The following is an 18,115-nucleotide window of genomic DNA, read 5'->3' as shown; positions in this document are numbered from 1 at the left end:
AAAGGAATGTGAAATACTAACCTAGTTCCATAGAGGATACTGAAATGATTTTTTCAGACTGAAAAGAAAGATAAACACATCTAAAGGGCTACAAGGTAAAATTAAACAATGGCAAAATAGTAGTTAGTAGTTAAGCAAATGAGGGAAATGCCAAACACTACAAAATCAACAAAATGACAGAAATTAATGCCACCCTTTCAAAAATAACTTTGAATATTAGTGATCTCAACTCTCCAATCCAAAGGCACAGACTATGGCTGGAGACATGGTTCAGGAGTTTACGGCATCTGCCGCCAATTCTGATAACCTGAATTTGATTGCTGTGGCCTACATAGTGAAAGGAAAGAACCAACTCTAACAAGTCTTCCTCTGATCTCCACACACATGCTGTGGCAAGAGTCTTCCTTCCCCTCCACCACATAAATACATGTAGTATTTTTTTTTCATTTTAATCATTTTATTTCAAGTGTATTTTAAAAATCATAAATGGGGTTTGTAATTTTTAAAAGACACAGACTGGGGTTACATTTAAAAGCAGAATTCCTGTATCTTTCTGCCTCTAAGAAACACACTTGGCCATCAAAGATAGACACTACCTGTAGTAGTTAGTCTTGTCAACTTGACGAGATACAGGATCATCCTTCCTTCTGTAAGATGCGCTTATCATCTGCTTTGTCAAATCAGTGATCAATCAACTAATACACTGCCCTGTGGTGAATGGATGGAAAAATGGTCCAGGAAAATGCAACCAGGAAACAAGAAAGATCACGTTAGATAGATTAGAGGACAAACCGAAAAAATACTTACATTCCAATAAAGTGGAAATCCTAAAAGAAACAGATGTATTTCAGGTCAACACCAACTCACATAAATTAACAGACTTAGAGCAAGCAATGAGATTAAAACAGGGAAAAAACAAAGACAAAAACAAAACAAAACAAAAAAGTACCTCTCCTAACCAAATAAAGTTCAGATCCACACAGATTCACTGCAGACTTCTATAAGATCATTTAAAAAGAGCTAACTCCAATACTTCTCAAATTATTCCATAAAATAGGGAATAGATGCTTACAAACTTTTTATGAAGCCATTATCACTGTGATACCAAATCATATCAAAACACAACAAAAAACAAAATTATAGGTCAATGTCTCTGATGAACCTATATGCAAAACTTCTCAATAAAATACTCAAAAACTGAATTCAAGAGTAAGTTTAAAATATCATTCACCATGACTGAGTTAACTTTATATGAGAGATACAGGGATGGTTCAACACATACAAATGAACAAATACAATATGTCACATAAAAGGACTGATGGGCAGAAATCACACAATCATCTCCACCTAGAAAAGGCCATTGACAAAATTTGGCATGGAATCTCTTGAAGAGACAAGACATGAGGAGAACGTCTCTTAACACAATAATGGTTGTATATGGCAAACTTACAGCCAACATCATGCTAACTTGAGGAAGAAAATAAAATATTTAAATTAAAAACAGGAACAAGACAAAGATGTCTATTCTCTCTACTCTCCTATCCATGATGGTGCCTAAAGTCTCAGCTAGAGCAATAATGGCCATAAAGCAAGAGAAGGAAATTAAAGGGTTACAAATAAGAAAGGAAGAAGTCGATTTCTTTATTATAGGTGATGCTATTCTCATTCTAAGGATTCTGCCAGAAACTCCATGTCTGACCTAATATTCCTATGACTATTGAGTCAATCCTTTGGTATGTAAAAACAAACCACTAGCTTCAACCAACCAATAGACTGAAAATGACTTGAGATAGCATCTAGGTTAAATATCTGAGTTTCCACCCTATTTTTCTGTAACTTGCTCACCTGACATTTATACCAATGGATGTGAAAGGTGTTACGATTTAAGATTTTCTTTATTCTGTTACTATAGAATCTCCATGAAACTGTTTCCATATATGAGCATAGAATTTGGGGCAGCCTGAATCTCTGTTCCCAGGCCATAGTTATTCATATTTGACTCCAGAATAAGCTGTTTCTTATTCACTTTGAGGCAAGAGTTGTGCTTTTGTGTTGTCAATAGTCTTGCTCAGCTGTGGACTCTTCCTGCAACATGACTTACTTGTCAGCAAGATATGCTTACTGGTTCAATAGTTTCAAGTCTGTTATGGGGGTAACCAGCTACCTTCTGTTTGGATTTGAGTTCTGCTCCATGGGATGGAACTTACATTTGGTATGGTATACTCAATCAGAAGCCTGTGGTTCCAGAAGTCACAGGCTCTCTCTAGTGGGTAACCCAGTAGTCTAAGTTTCTACATGAATGTGATCTTACCATCAAATTGCATTTTAAACAACTGTGTTTCTAGCCAAAGATGAGTGGTGACATAGTTTGTTTGTTTGTTTTTTTGTCAGAGAAGCTTCCTTTTTCAGGGTATAGCAGTTACTGCAGAGATGATAATTAGTCGACAAAATAAAAACCAGTGACAGTTGAATGCTCAGCCATAAATGGGGCATCTATATTATCCAGTGTGAGGCTTGGGGAACATTGCAGAAAAGAGAGCAAAAGATTGTCAGAGCTGGGGGAAGGGTGGGGTGCTGTGACTATTGTCGTTCATGCACAAGATAAACATGGCACTTACGAATTCACAGACCTGCACAAGAACTCCATGAGATGAGGCCTGTTGATATTCTGCCACAGAGGAGGGAAGAACACATGAGGCCCCACCCTTACATTTATTATAGACAGTTAATGGTTGACTAGAACCAGAGAGACTTCTTCAGTGGTATAACCACTGGTGAAGTACATTATTATATATAATTAATATGTGCTAAGAAAAATAATTTAAACCCAAACAACTTATTTCAATATATTGTTAAAATTTTCTATTTATTATTATAATTTTCTGTTTATTATTATTATGCATCTTGTGCTTATATAGTAAACCATCATGGGTAAATAAAATACTGTATTGTTAAAGAATCTCCAGATGATATTGTCTAAAGTTTCCTCATTCTTGAACTCTCTTTGAGGTGTGCTTCTCTTGAATTCTTCTTTTATCTTAAGGTACAAGTTATGACCTAGAACGATTCCACTGGGTCATGAGCTGCTAGATAAGAAAATAAAGACTGCAGATATAGCTTAGCTGTTGAGAGCATGTGTTGCTCTTGCAGAAGACCTGAGTGCAGCTCCAATCACCCACATGTGACTCCAGCCCTGGGACTATTTGATGCCTCTGGACTCCTCAGACACCTGCATTCATGTGCACATATCTACACACAGACACACAAATACACATAACCAAAGGTAATAAAAATAAATCCTAATAAAATAAAGAACATTCTTTCTAAGAAAATTAAACTTTCTAAAAAAAAAGTCTAAGACAAGACTGATATAAAAACTATGAACTCTGTGCCATTCCTGAAGGATAATCAAAGTGTGCTTCTTATGGATATTCTGCCAACAGTCCCAGAGCTTGTTCCCAAGGACAGAGCAAAGGCTGTCCTATTCAACAGTGCCCCCTTATGCACCAGTTCATTGTTTTCTTTTACATACAAGACACATTAATAAATACTCTTTTACACAACAAATGATTAATCACCATATTAAATATTAATCTACAATTATAACAATGCATCTATCTTGGCCATTGCGCAGCCTGGAACAGACCACTGTTTCCGTATCACTAAAATCACCAGGAGGAAAATACACCACAAAGATGACCGGCTGACTGGTCAGAGGTCGGTACTGGGAGTGACTATCACCTATCAGTGACACCTGGGACTAAAGAGCAGGTGTTTCCCCAGCCTGGGTCTAGCATTGCTTAACAGCTTTATCAACGACCTGATGAGATGTCATGGCAATCATGACTTCCTATATTTGCAGCAGACACAGGGACAAATAGGGCTCTGGAAGCGATGGCTGCAATTCATATTTGCCTTGGCAAAAATAGCTCCCACTGTTTAGTGCAGCGGTGAGTGTGGTGCAACTGTGAGGAAATAAAGGTTAGGACATGGGCAGGCCACACACCCAAAAAGCAAGGGACCTGTGAGTGTATACAGCAGACAGTATCTCCCTCCTCCTAGCTCCCTGGTGGTTAGGGATCTAGGAAGTGACTGAGCTGGGCAGTGGAACTGGGCAAGGAGAGGGACGTGACAATGGAAATAGGAACTCAAGGAGATCTGTGGGAAGATGGTCCACGGCAGAAGGCCACGGCTTGATTACTGCCGCATAGAATAAGCAGCAAAAGAAGGACAGTGAAAAAAGGTAGATTCTCTAAGGCCATGCAAAGTGCCTGTCCATATGGCTTAAACATAAATCAGGAAGAAAGAAAATTCCAAACTGTGTGTAAGTGTTAAAAGCTCCCAGTAGGAACTGTGACTTGTGAGAGCACTGAAAGTCTTGCCGTTGGAGATGGAGGAGTGACAGACATTCTGCTTTGCTGTGAGTTGGTCTATGTGCTATATACATTGTGCCTCCCATGAAAGCCTAGCAAGCAAGAAAACACACAAAAACATACAAACATACTTTCATAGGTAAGATTACTTAGAGTGGGATTCCCTTTGGTACTTGTCCATTGGAATATAATTTGTAGATCTTAATATTCACCCCTTTAATGTCTTTCTTTTAGTGCGTGCATGTGTGTGTGTGTGTGTGTGTGTGTGTGCGTGTGCGTGCGTGCGTGCGTGTGTGTGTGTGTGTGTGTGTGTGTGTGTATGTATGTGTGTATACAGAGTGGAGTGCACTGCCTAAGATGATAAACACAATGTTTAGCAGGAAAACTATGACTTTGCACCTTGCGGAGAAGGTAGGATTTGGAACAACACACTGCCTATCAGAGGCCATGAAAGTCCCCCTTCAGTGAAGAAAGCTCTCTAGGATGTCACTTAAGTCAATTCTCTGTGCTGTGTTGAGATGTGTAACTTAGAGATAGTCCGTAAATAGGAAAATAAGCAGCCATTTGCTATTTGGGCTAGTGTACACTGTAAATGTTTTCTCTGATTGTGCAAAATATCCAAATGAGCAGCTGCACTGCAGCCTTTCCTGTTCATCACTGAACAGCAATGCTCCATAGTGGAGTATTCCTCAGCTGTCACAGTGAAACCAGATGGCATAAACTAGTGCAAGGCAAAATACCCACTCTTTTGCCAGTGGACTGAGAGGTGAGCTGCTGTCAATCTCTAATAACCAGAGGGATGATGGGTATCTTCCGATTACCTTCCTCACTTACTGTAATGGGCTCAGAGTCCTGGTGACATGTCCTGCAATCTACCTATACAGAGGCCACCCTTCCGCCCTGAAAAGAAACCTCTAGGCTGCATCATAACCATTTGAGAATTCTATTTTTCTATTGTTCCGGTATTTTGAAGTCACGAATACAAGTCAATCATGCTTATTTGGACATTTTTAAAGAATATTTAGCTATTTCTTCTCAACTTAACAATTGCTCTTTGATAAGCCTTTAATATCTAATATGTCTAATCAAATTCTGACAAACACCTGCAGACCGGAAATGGCTGTGATAAGTTATTAAGACCCCAGTCATACATTTCCATAAGAGAGCTTCCATATGCCACTAGATAAAATATGATTTTTAGTATTAAAATATGATCACTGCTCAGGTATCTTAACTATGCTTTTTTTGCAATAAAGTTCTTTCATGAATTTGTTTTAATGGAATGATATTCATTATCTCTTTGTATAGCTCATACACTATCAAATTTGTAGGGCCATAAATATTTAGAGTGACATAAGCATTAAGAATGTTTGTTCCTGTTAGGATTTGTTGTGATTTTACACCTATATCAACCTGTGTAATTCTATATATACCATATATGTAAATATGTATAAAATTAGTTTAAAATAGAACTTGAAAGTATTAACTAAGATTCAGGCCCATTTCAAATATAGAGCAATAAAGAAATCTCTCAGTATTCACATCCTGGTAGCCATGTCAATATAAAAGGATGCTTTATTATAAATATTCAAATTCCTCACTTCTTCCTAGGGCTAGGAATTACATGCTAGGCAAAGTGCTCTACAACTTTTGGTATAGCTTCATTTCTAAATTTGGCTTTTATTTTACATCTGCATTTGTGAATGGGCACATTACCAATTCTCTTCCCCTGGACTGAAGGAAACTGGAGCAGATAAGAGGACATGAGATCTCTGGCTTCTCTGGTCCAAGATATAGTAATTAAACTCCATTTCAGTTTCTCATGTGCTTTCAGGAACATCTCCAAAGAAAAGAGGAATTGATTTGATTGGGTAGAAGCAGTTATTGATTGACTGATCAGTTTATATTGATGAAATGTAAAGGAGAGAAAGTCTTCACAGTTGCCCACTTGTTTCAGCTATGGCCACAATTACAGCTTGCCAGTATTAGACCATCAGCCTGTGTTTTGAAACATATTCAGTACACGGCTTTCCAAGTCAGAGACTCCTGAGCAGAGGCTCCCAGAATGAGTGCAGGAGCACCTAGCACGTCTGCATCTGATGTTCCCAGGACATACAATACAGCCTGTCCAGCAGCCGGGCTGCTTGGGTTTCAAGTTAGTGTGGTGATAGCCCCTTCCAAATAGGGAAGAGGATCGGTTGGCTGTGTGCTGTGAAGGCAGGCATTGGGTTTCAGTCTAGGAGGAAGAGCGTATGGGATCCCTGGTGTCAGGTTGGCCCTGGCATCTTTCCCTTCTTTGCCTTCCGGAAACTTCAGACACTCAGAGTGGTGCCGAAATTCCCTGTATCATTAGCCAAGGTTTCCCTAGTGTGGAGCATTCTTAGTTCAGGGATATAAGGGTGGAGCATATAGAAAGTTCTGTTTTGTTTGTCTGGAATGCTGTTCTTACTGACTGTGTTAACCAAAGCAAAATGTTATAGGAACCTATTGGGCTATGATTACCTGTAATTGTGAAAAGACTAATATAACAGATTTGAAGTTAGAATCTCCATGATTTGACACACAGCTTATAATTATCAGGGATTGAAAGCTAGGGCATATCACTTAAAACTTCTGAAGTGATTTTTAATCTATAAAACAAGGACACTACTGTTAGTGATAATTAAATGCTTATATGTTTGTTAAGAATAGGCAAAATCCATGCTCTTGCTTCAGGCATAATTACTGGGCCATGATTGCAGTTTGCTAGCCTCTGACCATTGGCTCATACAATGAAACACACCTAGGCCACTGATTTTCAAGCCAAATTGATCTAAGAGACCACTGTATGACAAGTGAATTATATGATATGCAATTTAGCTGATGGCTAAGAGACCTTTAACAGAAGACCCTTAGGAATCATGCAAGAAGAGATGGGCTATGTCTTCAGTGGTGTCTGTATACACACTAGCTCTGCTTTATGGGAATATATAAATTTTAGGCTTATTTCTCCTTGAAGTCATGAACTTCAGGTTTAAAGAATTCTCAAGAAGCCATCTTTTCTATTCGTCCCAATATGCTTAAAATGTACAGATTATATAGCTCATTGCAAAAAGGTGAATTACTTTGTCCAAGATACAGAGATATTAATGTCATAATGAAGAGGCAATTGTGGGCAGTGTACATGGTATTGTCATGTGATGTACTCCTAAGAACTTGGGCAGCATACCCTGAAAGTCCAGCAGGTAACATCCACTCATAATTGATGGGCCTCAGAGCTTATAGAAACTGCCACAAAGGATGTACAGGTCTAGAGGTGTAAAACTCTGTGTCTTGTATAATTGTTTTCTCTGCAGACTTTCCCACAGAAGCATGAAGCCTACTGAGTGTAATTACTATCACTTCTTAAGATTGATATGTCTCATCACAATTTATCAAGTGGGTGTCCTATTCCTATATTGTCCTCTTGTGTATTTGGTTAATGGGAGTTTTTTTTTTTTTTCAAACAAATTGGTATCAAGCTCACATACACATGAAAATTTCCCTCTTGAAGGCCAGAGACTCTTAAGATCTTGAATTTCAATGATTTTGCAATGCAAAGACCCATAGGATGTCAGTCACGTACTTCTTTCACAGGCACCATCCTGTAACTTTGTCAGAACCACACCACCAAATCCAAATGCAGTTGTCTTTGCATTCCAAGGAAGAGCCGGGGATAGCACTAAATATCCTTTCTCTCATTTCTCTTTCAGGCAACACTAACCCCTTCTGCTGTGTGTTCTCCCGAGCCTAGGAGTGGCCTACTCAGGCAGACACCACCAGGCTGTGAAGTATGCATGAAGAACAAATCATAACCACAAAAATGTACTCAGAGGTGGCTGACCAGCCTGAAGGCACAGGTCTTGGAGTTTGCATAACTTGGGACTGAGTGAGAGTTTTGAGAATCTGTTGCCAGCCCACTCCATCTCTGCACATGACAGTCACCCTGACACCCTGAAGGTCTTCAGATTATGGTAAGGATGTGCTTGCTGGTGTTTTACAATTTGACTGCTACAGCCTGAGAAGACAGACACATGTGTTTGTTTGTGTTTATAACTTATAATAGTCTGTAAAGACAAGTTTCTCAGTCCATTGGATGAGAAAGTGTCCTTGGGTGAGATGTCATTTCTCTGAGTAGCAGCATATGGGAAAATTTAATTGCGAGTCATTCTACCTGCTCTGTGTTAAGTGGCTCTTTTCTACAATAGATTGAAACTGGCAGATCGTGAGGTCACTCTCCAGTTTCTACACTTTCCCTGCCAGGCAGGTTTCACTCGGCTGGAGAAGCCTGACAAAGGCAGCGTTTATGATCTTCTATGGGAGTTTCAGGTTACTGTTGTTTCTTTGGGGACTCCTGAAACTTTGGACCCAATCCAGTATTTCCTAATTGAATTCATACCAAGTTTAGAAGGCTTCCCAAATGTATCAGATTTATACAAATTGAAACAAGTTGTAGTGGAGCCACAAATTGGAGCCTCAGTTCTATCTCAAATATAAACACATTGGAAATTAAAGAAATATATGTAATGAGAGGGAGAGAGCAAGCTGATGAAGTATCAATTTGCTCTTTCATCTACTGGTTCAAACTAATGTTTTAATCTCCAAGTACTTATCTTTTGTGTTATTTAATTGGATCAATGCTGATTTATTAATTCTATTTATTAATTCCCAACATATTTATTGAGTGCCTACTATTGTCCAGAAAATATGTCTAAGCCCAGGGGGTGGTGCATTAGATTTGAAATAGTTTCTTTGAGAGACAGGGTTTCCAGTCTTTAGAAAATTTTTATGATTCATCTCTTTGGGGTCTAATATCCTGTTTTCAAAGTACATGGGTCTTATTTGTGTGATAACATGTTAATGTTTCTTGCCAAACTCCATTCAACATCCAATTAAATTCTTTCACTTTTGGTGTTTGTTATATGCCATGCTTACTGTCAAGGCGCTGTTATTGCAGATGTATAGTTTCCTAATTTTGCAAAGTATACAAAGGGTATTTTCGGAATGCTTGATGTTCTGAAACATCAGCCAAAGGAAAGGCTATGTGTTCTTGTGTAGTTTTTTCTGACCATGAATTTTGTCTATGGAGTTACAGGGCCAGCTGTTTGCTTTGTATGTTCCATTGCATGAAAACATTCTACTTCATTTTCAAACATAGTAGTAATTCACAGATGCGTTGCCTAAATTTATTAATACAAGTAAAGATTCTATGTCTATTTTAGTGCATGCGCTTGTGTGGAATTGTATAACTGCTTCCCTTATTGTCTTATCCAGGAAATGGATTGTTGAATCATGGGAAGGGACCTGCTCAGCTTTAGATGCTGCTGATAGGTTCCCAAGGTGGACATGCAGATTTAAAGTCCCACCCGTGAATTGTGAACTAGTGATTATTCTTGAAGAAGCAGGATAGAAATGCAGAGGAAAGTAAGAGGACCTGGGAAGAGAAATGAGCCATTACCCTGGAACCTGGTTAAAGTCTCTTGCTGGCTGAGATTCAAAAATTCCAGTACAACTAACAACAACAAACTCCCCTGTGACGATCGCCTGTATAGAGACAATCTTCCTTTCTCTTTGAGAGATACTTCAAATAAGAATACTAAAGTAGCAGTGAACCATGTCTGTAGTCAAAACATAGGCTCTGACTTCCCTGGAGGGTAAGAATACCTTTTACTATTTTATCTATGCTCTATTTTATCAGCCTGTGAACTTGTGCAATGTACCTCACAAACTACATTTCAGTCTTATTCATTATATTGCATTTTATTAAGCATCTTTTGCAGCACTCATGCTTATATCCATATTGAAACTTAATTTTCTTAGTAAACTTTAACTGTGCTTTATACTGATTTGCCCTGATGTTTTTCTTTTCTGTGGTGTAAGTTAAGAATCCCAGCTTCATCAGAGTAGGTCTCGGAAGAGAGTTCCTTAGACTATACAGCTGGCAACACTGAGTGGAGCTTCCTGCTGGCATAGATAGATAGCAAGACTTGGTATTGTCAGTCTTTTCTATTGCAATTCTAATGGCATGTGTGAACAGAGATCACACTATGCATTTCATTCCATTTCCTTGATGATGCCTGCTCATCACAACTAAAGCAGAACACAGTCTAATTTCTACATGCAGCACCTGGGAATTTAGTTAATGCAAATCATTGTCTTTGATCAAATATGTGGTAGGCTACGTTTGACAAGCTGAGAATAAGACCTTGAGCTCAGATAATAGTAAGGCTCTGTGAGAGGGAATATGCAAATGATATGACCTCTGTCATAGACAAAGGTTATACTAACTAAAACTACGTTTGGTCAACTCTACATTCAAATCCTAATTCCCTCTCGTTGTTGACCAATTTCTTCAGCAGGCAATGTCTAGATACTGGTAGGTTTGCTATGTGTATCCTTGTCTACTGAAAGCCCTACCATATTGGTCACTCTTTTCTTTCTTTACTCATTTTCTCTCTGTCTCTCTGTCTCTCTGCATGTGTGTGCGCACGTGCATGTGCATGTGTATATGTGCACACACACACACACACACACACACACACACACACACCTATGTCTAACAAAGAAAAGAAGTTTCTGATCATGGCTTTTATTATAAAGAAGCATTTTTTACACGTCTCTTCTATGGTAATTGTTCTTGATTAAGCGTTCCATTTCTATTGTGATCAGTTTTAGGGAAATATGTTTTTTATTTAAAAGTTCAAGTTTTATCTAATTATAAAAGTATCTGTAGAACATCTGCTAAATGTATGACTTTTACATTTTTCTCTTTTATTATTTTATTTTAAAATGCTTGCGTATGCGTAGTGTGTGATTACAGGGATTTACATGTGGAAGCAAGAGGTCAACCTCAGAGGTTCCTCTGGGGATATTTACATTGCTTTTTGAACCAGGGTCTCGCCTTGACCTGGAGCTTACTCTAGATTGGCTGGCTGTTGAGTCCTACCTAAGGATCTACCTGTTTTGCCCATCTAGTGCTAGGATTACAAATGAGTGTCCCTGAGCTTTTTTTTTTTTTCATGGCTTCTGGTGATCAAATTCAGGTCCTCAACTTGTGTGACAAGTGCTTGACTGAGTTATCTCTTTAACCCTCCTCTGTCTGTTTGAACATGCAACAAATACACGTGATGGGGCCAAGTGCTTGGCTTAAATTCTCAGTACTACCATCTGTCTTTGGCCTTGAGCACTCCATGCTCTGCTCATAGAGGAATGACGGTGCAGGAGGCAGGTTTCCCTACCTTCCCACAATAACACTGCAGTTAGCCCCTGTCGGCATTTGAGTCAACACTGGATCTTGCAGCATGGAGCTCCCAGGCCTCAGCTGTGTTTCTGCATTTTCCTCATGTATACACGCTATGAAAGGATGCAACTTTTAATTTCTACCTTTTATGTTTATGATAATAACTATTAACACTGAGCTGAAGTGAATCCTGAGATGGATCTGAAACATTTATCTAATTCTCCAAGATTCGATGTGTTTCAACAGCAGAAGTACCAGTGCTAGGGATGTAGCCCAGTGGCGGAGAACTTGCCTACCACCCATGGAGTCTTGAAGGGCATATAATGTGACTTAAGTACATTGGACTCTCCTCAACCACAGTTTTTCTTTCTGTGGTTTTAGTAAGCCATAGTAACCTATTGTATTAAAATATTATTTGAAGCATTATAGAAATAATCCATGTAGGCTTTAAATACTTTCTTCTGGCATATCATTATACCATTTGTTTTATTATTGTTGTCATAAATCTCTCACTGTGCCAAATTGATAAATTAAACTTTTTAATAGATATGTAGGTATAATCAGCCTTTCATACTTGCAAGTTCTGTATCTACAGATTCAGCCAATTATGGATAGAAAATATTTGAAAAAAAAATCTCATCCATTATTAAACATGTATAGACTTTTTCCCTGCCAGTATTCTCTAAGAGTAAGACTAATAGCTACTTACACATTGTCCTCAGTGTTGTAAGAAATCTACAGACGACTTAGAGGATATAGTAGGATGTTGGTGGCTTATAAGCAAACACTCTGCAGTTTTATGAAAGGGATTTAAGCATCTTTTGACTCTGGCAACTGCAGGGTACCCTAGAACCAGTGGCCCTCAGAAAGCAAGGGACAATATATAGGGAAAAAACAACCAATAGAAATCTTAGCAAATCTGAGGTCTCTGCCTTCCCCTGAGGCTTGAACACAACCTCTGCAAACAAAGAGGGGCAACTGTCCTCCATGTACAGATAATCTGTGCCTTGTGGAATGCTGGAAACTTCCACCTGGCAAAAGGGCATTTTGGGAAAGGCTGCACCAAGCTATAGGATTTGAATCCAGTATGGACATGAAAGGATCTGTGGGGAGTGGAAGTAAAGCTGGGTGGCAGATCAAGGTCAAGTGTCCAGTGTACAAGGGAAAAGCCTGTCTCTGAGTCTCCAGGGAAAAGTAAACAAATATAAATTGTTTGTTTTCATGTTCTCACTGGGATCTTTGAAGTTTTCAAGAAAACAAGGTTTAATTTGTCAGTTAGCGTCTTTGATTTCTGTATATTTTATTACTCTCTGAGCTCAGGTCTTATGTGCTGGAAGGAATACACGGTGTGCGTTTGCCTGGTTTTCATCTTCTTCATGCAGATGACATCCCCCCCCCCCCCGCCCCTGGTCACTAAAACAAGGTGGGGGTATCTAGCTGGGGGTGAGACTGCCTGGCCCTCTCCATTTATTGTAAAAATAAACACAGGTGCTGGTGTCTGGAGGCCTCTGCTGCATGGGGATCATTATGGAGACACATGAGCAGGGCACAGCCTGTAGCTACCTAAGGCTGCAGAACTATGGCTCAGGAGCAGAGGGGCCTGGCTGCCTGCCATCCCTGTCTCAGAAAAGCACTCATAGCACAGGATCTTGCATAAATCAGTTTCTTCCCTTTACCCATGAATAGTCAATCATAACGCAGTGGTGAGATTTCCTCATTTATTTTTTTTTCCTTTTCTCACTCACGTTTAACCTGACATTTCATATATTATGCCTGCTTGTTAGTTCCCTCCACGTGACCTCTAAGATGATACATGTGTGAAAATTTTATTTCTCTTGTCTGCTCTACACACATGTCCATTGTAACAGATTGTAACAGGGTGCAGAAAAGCACCAAAGAATGTTGGGGGCCTTCGTGGTACTGTGACCTTATTCTGTCTTTTCTCAAAGATAGAAGGGTCTTGCTTGACCATGTTCTCATAGGATTTACAGATAGGCATTGAACTCCTGTAGAAACAATAGGATGTACTTTGCCTATCATTTGAGCAAACACAGTAAGTAAATGGGTGGCTCAAACTCGAAGAACAACCTTTCTGGTCGTTTTGGACGCATCAGATTTCTAATATCCCCATTTGCTTGGCATGATGTGAATGTTTCTAATGACAAATGCTGATGCCGTCAGATTCAGCCTTTCCTACACACCATTCTTTGAAGAGCCCCTGACTCTTTAGTGTGATAGTCTTTATTATTTTATCAGACTTGTCTAATTTGACTGGTAAATAGAAGAAAATTAATGTTTATCTGTAGTGGTTAATGATGGCAAATATTTCATTGCTAAAGTGTTTATTGATATCAAACTGTATTTAAAATCCCATTGTTTTATCTTACACACAAGTGATGCATACTTTGTGTTAGAAACAGAAAGTATGGGCAGCTTTTCTAAAATTCAAGGTGTATTTTACGCAAATGCCTATTCTGAAGGTCTCTGGGACTTGTTTCAGGATTGGATTCTCTACTGAGACCCTGTTTTGTAGATGATACCCCATCTAACCCTGTTTTGAGTGGCTCAAGGCTAGTCCTTGGTGTCACCTTTGACTTATCCTTGCCTGTATATATACCCCCACTTCATGCTGGCACCTTCCCTTTAAGATAAGCCTTTTAAAGTAGTCCTAGAACTAGGGAAGCTGAGGTAACAGCTTGAGAATCTGAGACCAGTCTGCCTACCTATGGGACACAGGGAGAGCTTCTGCTCCATGGCTTTACATCTTTCTATTCTACTCTGCATGTTCTCTGAAAATTCATTTCCTGTAGTTACCTTATTAGATCTCCCTAGATCTGTTACTAATATATTTAAAATTGCATTTCCTAATTCTTTGTCCTTACTTTATTTTTCTTTGTATTTGTCATCACTTGATATATCATTAATGCATTATTATTAATGTTATGGACTGATTGTGCTCCTTGTGATTAATATGCTAAAGTCCTAATCCTTAGTGTCTCAATAGTGTTGTATTTGACCAGGTGTATAAAGAAGGAATTTAGATAAATTAAATTGGTCCTAATGTTGTTGCTATGGTCTAAATGTCTGTGTTCCTCTAAAATTCATATGTTGAAACCTACTACCCGAGTGAGATGGTTTTCAGAGGTAAGCTCACATGTCTGGGATTACCTTTACAAAGGTAGTTTAACATGTGAGGACATAGCTAGAACACGGCCATCTACAAACCAGAAAATGGATCCTTCGCTAATACTGGTAATGCTTTGATCTCCACTCCCCAGACTAGAATTGTAACAAATGCCTATTGTACATAAACTATCTAATCTATGTCATTTTTTTATAGCAGCACAAACACTCTGAAAAAGGCATGCTGGAGAAGTTGATGGACAGGCACTGAGGATCAACTTCTCTATCTATCACAGCCCCTGGGATTAAAGTCAAGGTATGATGCAGAGGCACTAATCACCACTTAGCTGGACATCTCCTTTATCTAGCACAGAGATGGCCTTCTGATGAAGACTGTCTACTAGATGATTACAACCTCCAGTGTGTATTTACCATCTGAGACAGGCCTTGTCTGGCCTCTAACTCTTGTTCTACCTCCGTAGCGTGCAGGCACTTACAAAGTTAAACATTCCTGTAAACCAATGATGCCAGCAGAAGTGGCGAATGCAGGAGATGCCTTCCAGGCAGGCCTGGTCTATATTTGCCTGTCTTGGTATTCTGGACAACAACTCTACAATCTCCCTAGGCAAGTACACACACAGTATGCACCTGGACATTATCCCAACTAGACATGTAGACTTCCTTTACTCAGGAGACTCTAGAACATTCTGAAATCGCCTGCATTTAGTCTTCTTTCCACCATTGTTTTGGAATCCAATCTTCTTCAAGAGGGAAGAATGCTTATTTGGTCCTATAGGAGGTCCTGAAGATATTGGCAGCTAACCAGTGAAATCATATTGTTTTAGAATTTGGATACGAAGTGTTCCCTCAAAGACTCTTATGTTTTGAAGGCTTAGTCCCTGCTACAAGGCTGTTCAGAGTGACTTTGGGGAAATGATGGGTTCATGAGGGCTCTGACTTGCTGAATGGATTAATCTCCTGATGAATTCCTAATGTGGCGTTACTGGCCATGGACCCAGAAACATGGAACCAGTTGACTATTGAATAAAGCTTCTGAAACTGAGCTATGGTGAATCCTTCTTGTCTTGAACCAAATAAATCCTTCTTCTCTGAAGTTGTTTGATTTTGATGTTTATCACAGTGACAAAAACCTGACTGACAACATATTACTTGTGCCTTCTGCAGTACAGAATGATTCTTCAATTTCCTGGTATTCACTGTTCTCTGAGTGAGGGCCTCTGCTTCCAAGCTTATTTCTTGGGACATTCATCACAATAAAAAAAAATTCATTAAACAATCCATGTGAGAATAGTAACTCCTCACTATCAGAGGGTCACATTTTATTGACAGCCACAGCCACAGTGACAAATCCTGAAATTCTGTTGCCATCAGGCCAGGGCAGGTAGGACATTTCGAATCTTATTTTGTACATTTTGTGATTGTACAAAATCTGGTGCAGTCCTTCTCTAGGTGTCCTTCCACTCAGTGGGACATCCTCACTTATAGCAGTGGCAATGTGTCTAGGGGCTTTGGGCGGAGTGGCCCTGGAAGAGACATGTTATGTGAAAGCATCAGCTGTGACTCTGGTTGGAGGCTCATGCTCAAGAACTGAACTTTGCTCATTTATTTCATTGTGTGACTCCGTGTGACATCCCTTTGTGATATTTGTATTCTGGGTAAATAATAGGGTGGGAGGCCAAGATACATTGCACTTGCTCCAGGATGCTAACTGCACCCAGCTTCTAACCCTGTTTCCCTCCTCTGCCCACCATACACACAGTCATAAGACACTGTAACTGACAGTGTCTTGCTAGTAGGTCATGGGCATTACATCCTTGAACAATGTTGTCTTTTGTGTGTGTGTGTGTGTGTGTGTGTGTGTGTGTGTGTGTGTGTGAGAGAGAGAGAGAGAGAGAGAGAGAGAGAGAGAGAGAGAGAGAGAGAGAGAGAGATTGTCCAACTATATAACCTTTGGATATTGATCACTTCCCTACAGTATTTTAGCATTGGATCTCATTATGTATTTGAAGATTGGGCTGTTTTTTTTCTCCCCTAGACTCAGTACATGAGTTGTGGATCCTTCGCTGCATATTGTGTTATTTTAACCTCAGTGGCAATTCTCACCTCATCCATTCCAGTCTGGTTTCAGATAGGAGATGAGTGGTTTTTTTTTTTTTTTTTTTTTTTTTTTTTTAAATCAAATGAGAGGGTGCAGCGTGAGAGTGCTGCTGAGTGTGCCTATGTTTTAGACAGGTCTTCTTTCCCAGCAGAAACTTGTGGAGACTGGGAAAGCATGTCTGCACTGGTGCCAAAGCTCACAGAAATTCACGATGTCCTGAGAAATCGATGCACACTTTGGTTTCTAACTTACTACACTTTCTTAAACTCATATATACATATTAGTTGGTGATGGAGGCTTGGGAATATCTGTTTGTCTGCCCACTAGATACCAAGTATGCTCACAATATTAAATGGAGGATATTCACTGGGCACTTTCAAGGTCTCTAACCTCTTTTTTTCCCCCTTATGCTTTGTTATTATATAATGAGAACGCCCCCTCCTGAGCATCACCAAGCTCTTTTCTAACTAGTTGTAACAACTTACTCATAGTGCTGGTAGCCTTGATGTCCCTTTGCCCTTTTGATATTGACTGGGAACCTTTTCTGATGAATGAGCCATGCATGGGTGGTCCTTTGGGATACTCACTATGGGGAGAGAGGTACTGCTCAGAAGGTGAATTATGAGGATTAATTAGATTTAATCATACAGTACACTTATGGTGCTTTATGGTTAAGTCCTCAGTAGACACTAAGACTTGCCGACTGTCACTGTTACCAGAATCATTTCCACACTATCACCACCGTTATAATATCTCCTGCATCGCTGGAATGCTCACTATCACCAACACCACCATTACTACCATCACCAGCAACTCTACGGTCATCATCACCACCATCACCACATCGCTTTCACCGGTGCCATCTCTGCTGTGGTTTGTTTTCTAAGAATCATGTGCTGGAGGCTGGATTCAGAGGTGTTTTGGTAAGAGGACTGTGAAGAGTAGGCCATAGTAAGATGTCCTTGGTTCGACTGGGGATGTGCTCTCAGAAGGGATACTGTGACCCCAGACTCTCTCTGATTTCTTGTTTTGCATCTCTTCCCTGTACACACAGTCTCACCATGATGTGACACAGCCGAGCTGTGCCCGTTTTATGCTCTCAATCCTCCAAATCTGTAAGCTAAACACATTTCTCTATAAGATTAGCCTGACTGAGGCAGATAGTGTACTACTATAATCCTCATAACCATTACTGTTACCATAACCACTTCCTCACCACTAACACTACTGGCCATCACCAGT

Source organism: Peromyscus leucopus, chromosome 10 (genome assembly GCF_004664715.2).
Source record: "Peromyscus leucopus breed LL Stock chromosome 10, UCI_PerLeu_2.1, whole genome shotgun sequence".
Taxonomy (NCBI): Eukaryota; Metazoa; Chordata; class Mammalia; order Rodentia; family Cricetidae; genus Peromyscus; species Peromyscus leucopus.
The sequence above is the reverse complement of the archived record's forward strand: the minus strand, read 5'-3'. Positions refer to the sequence as shown.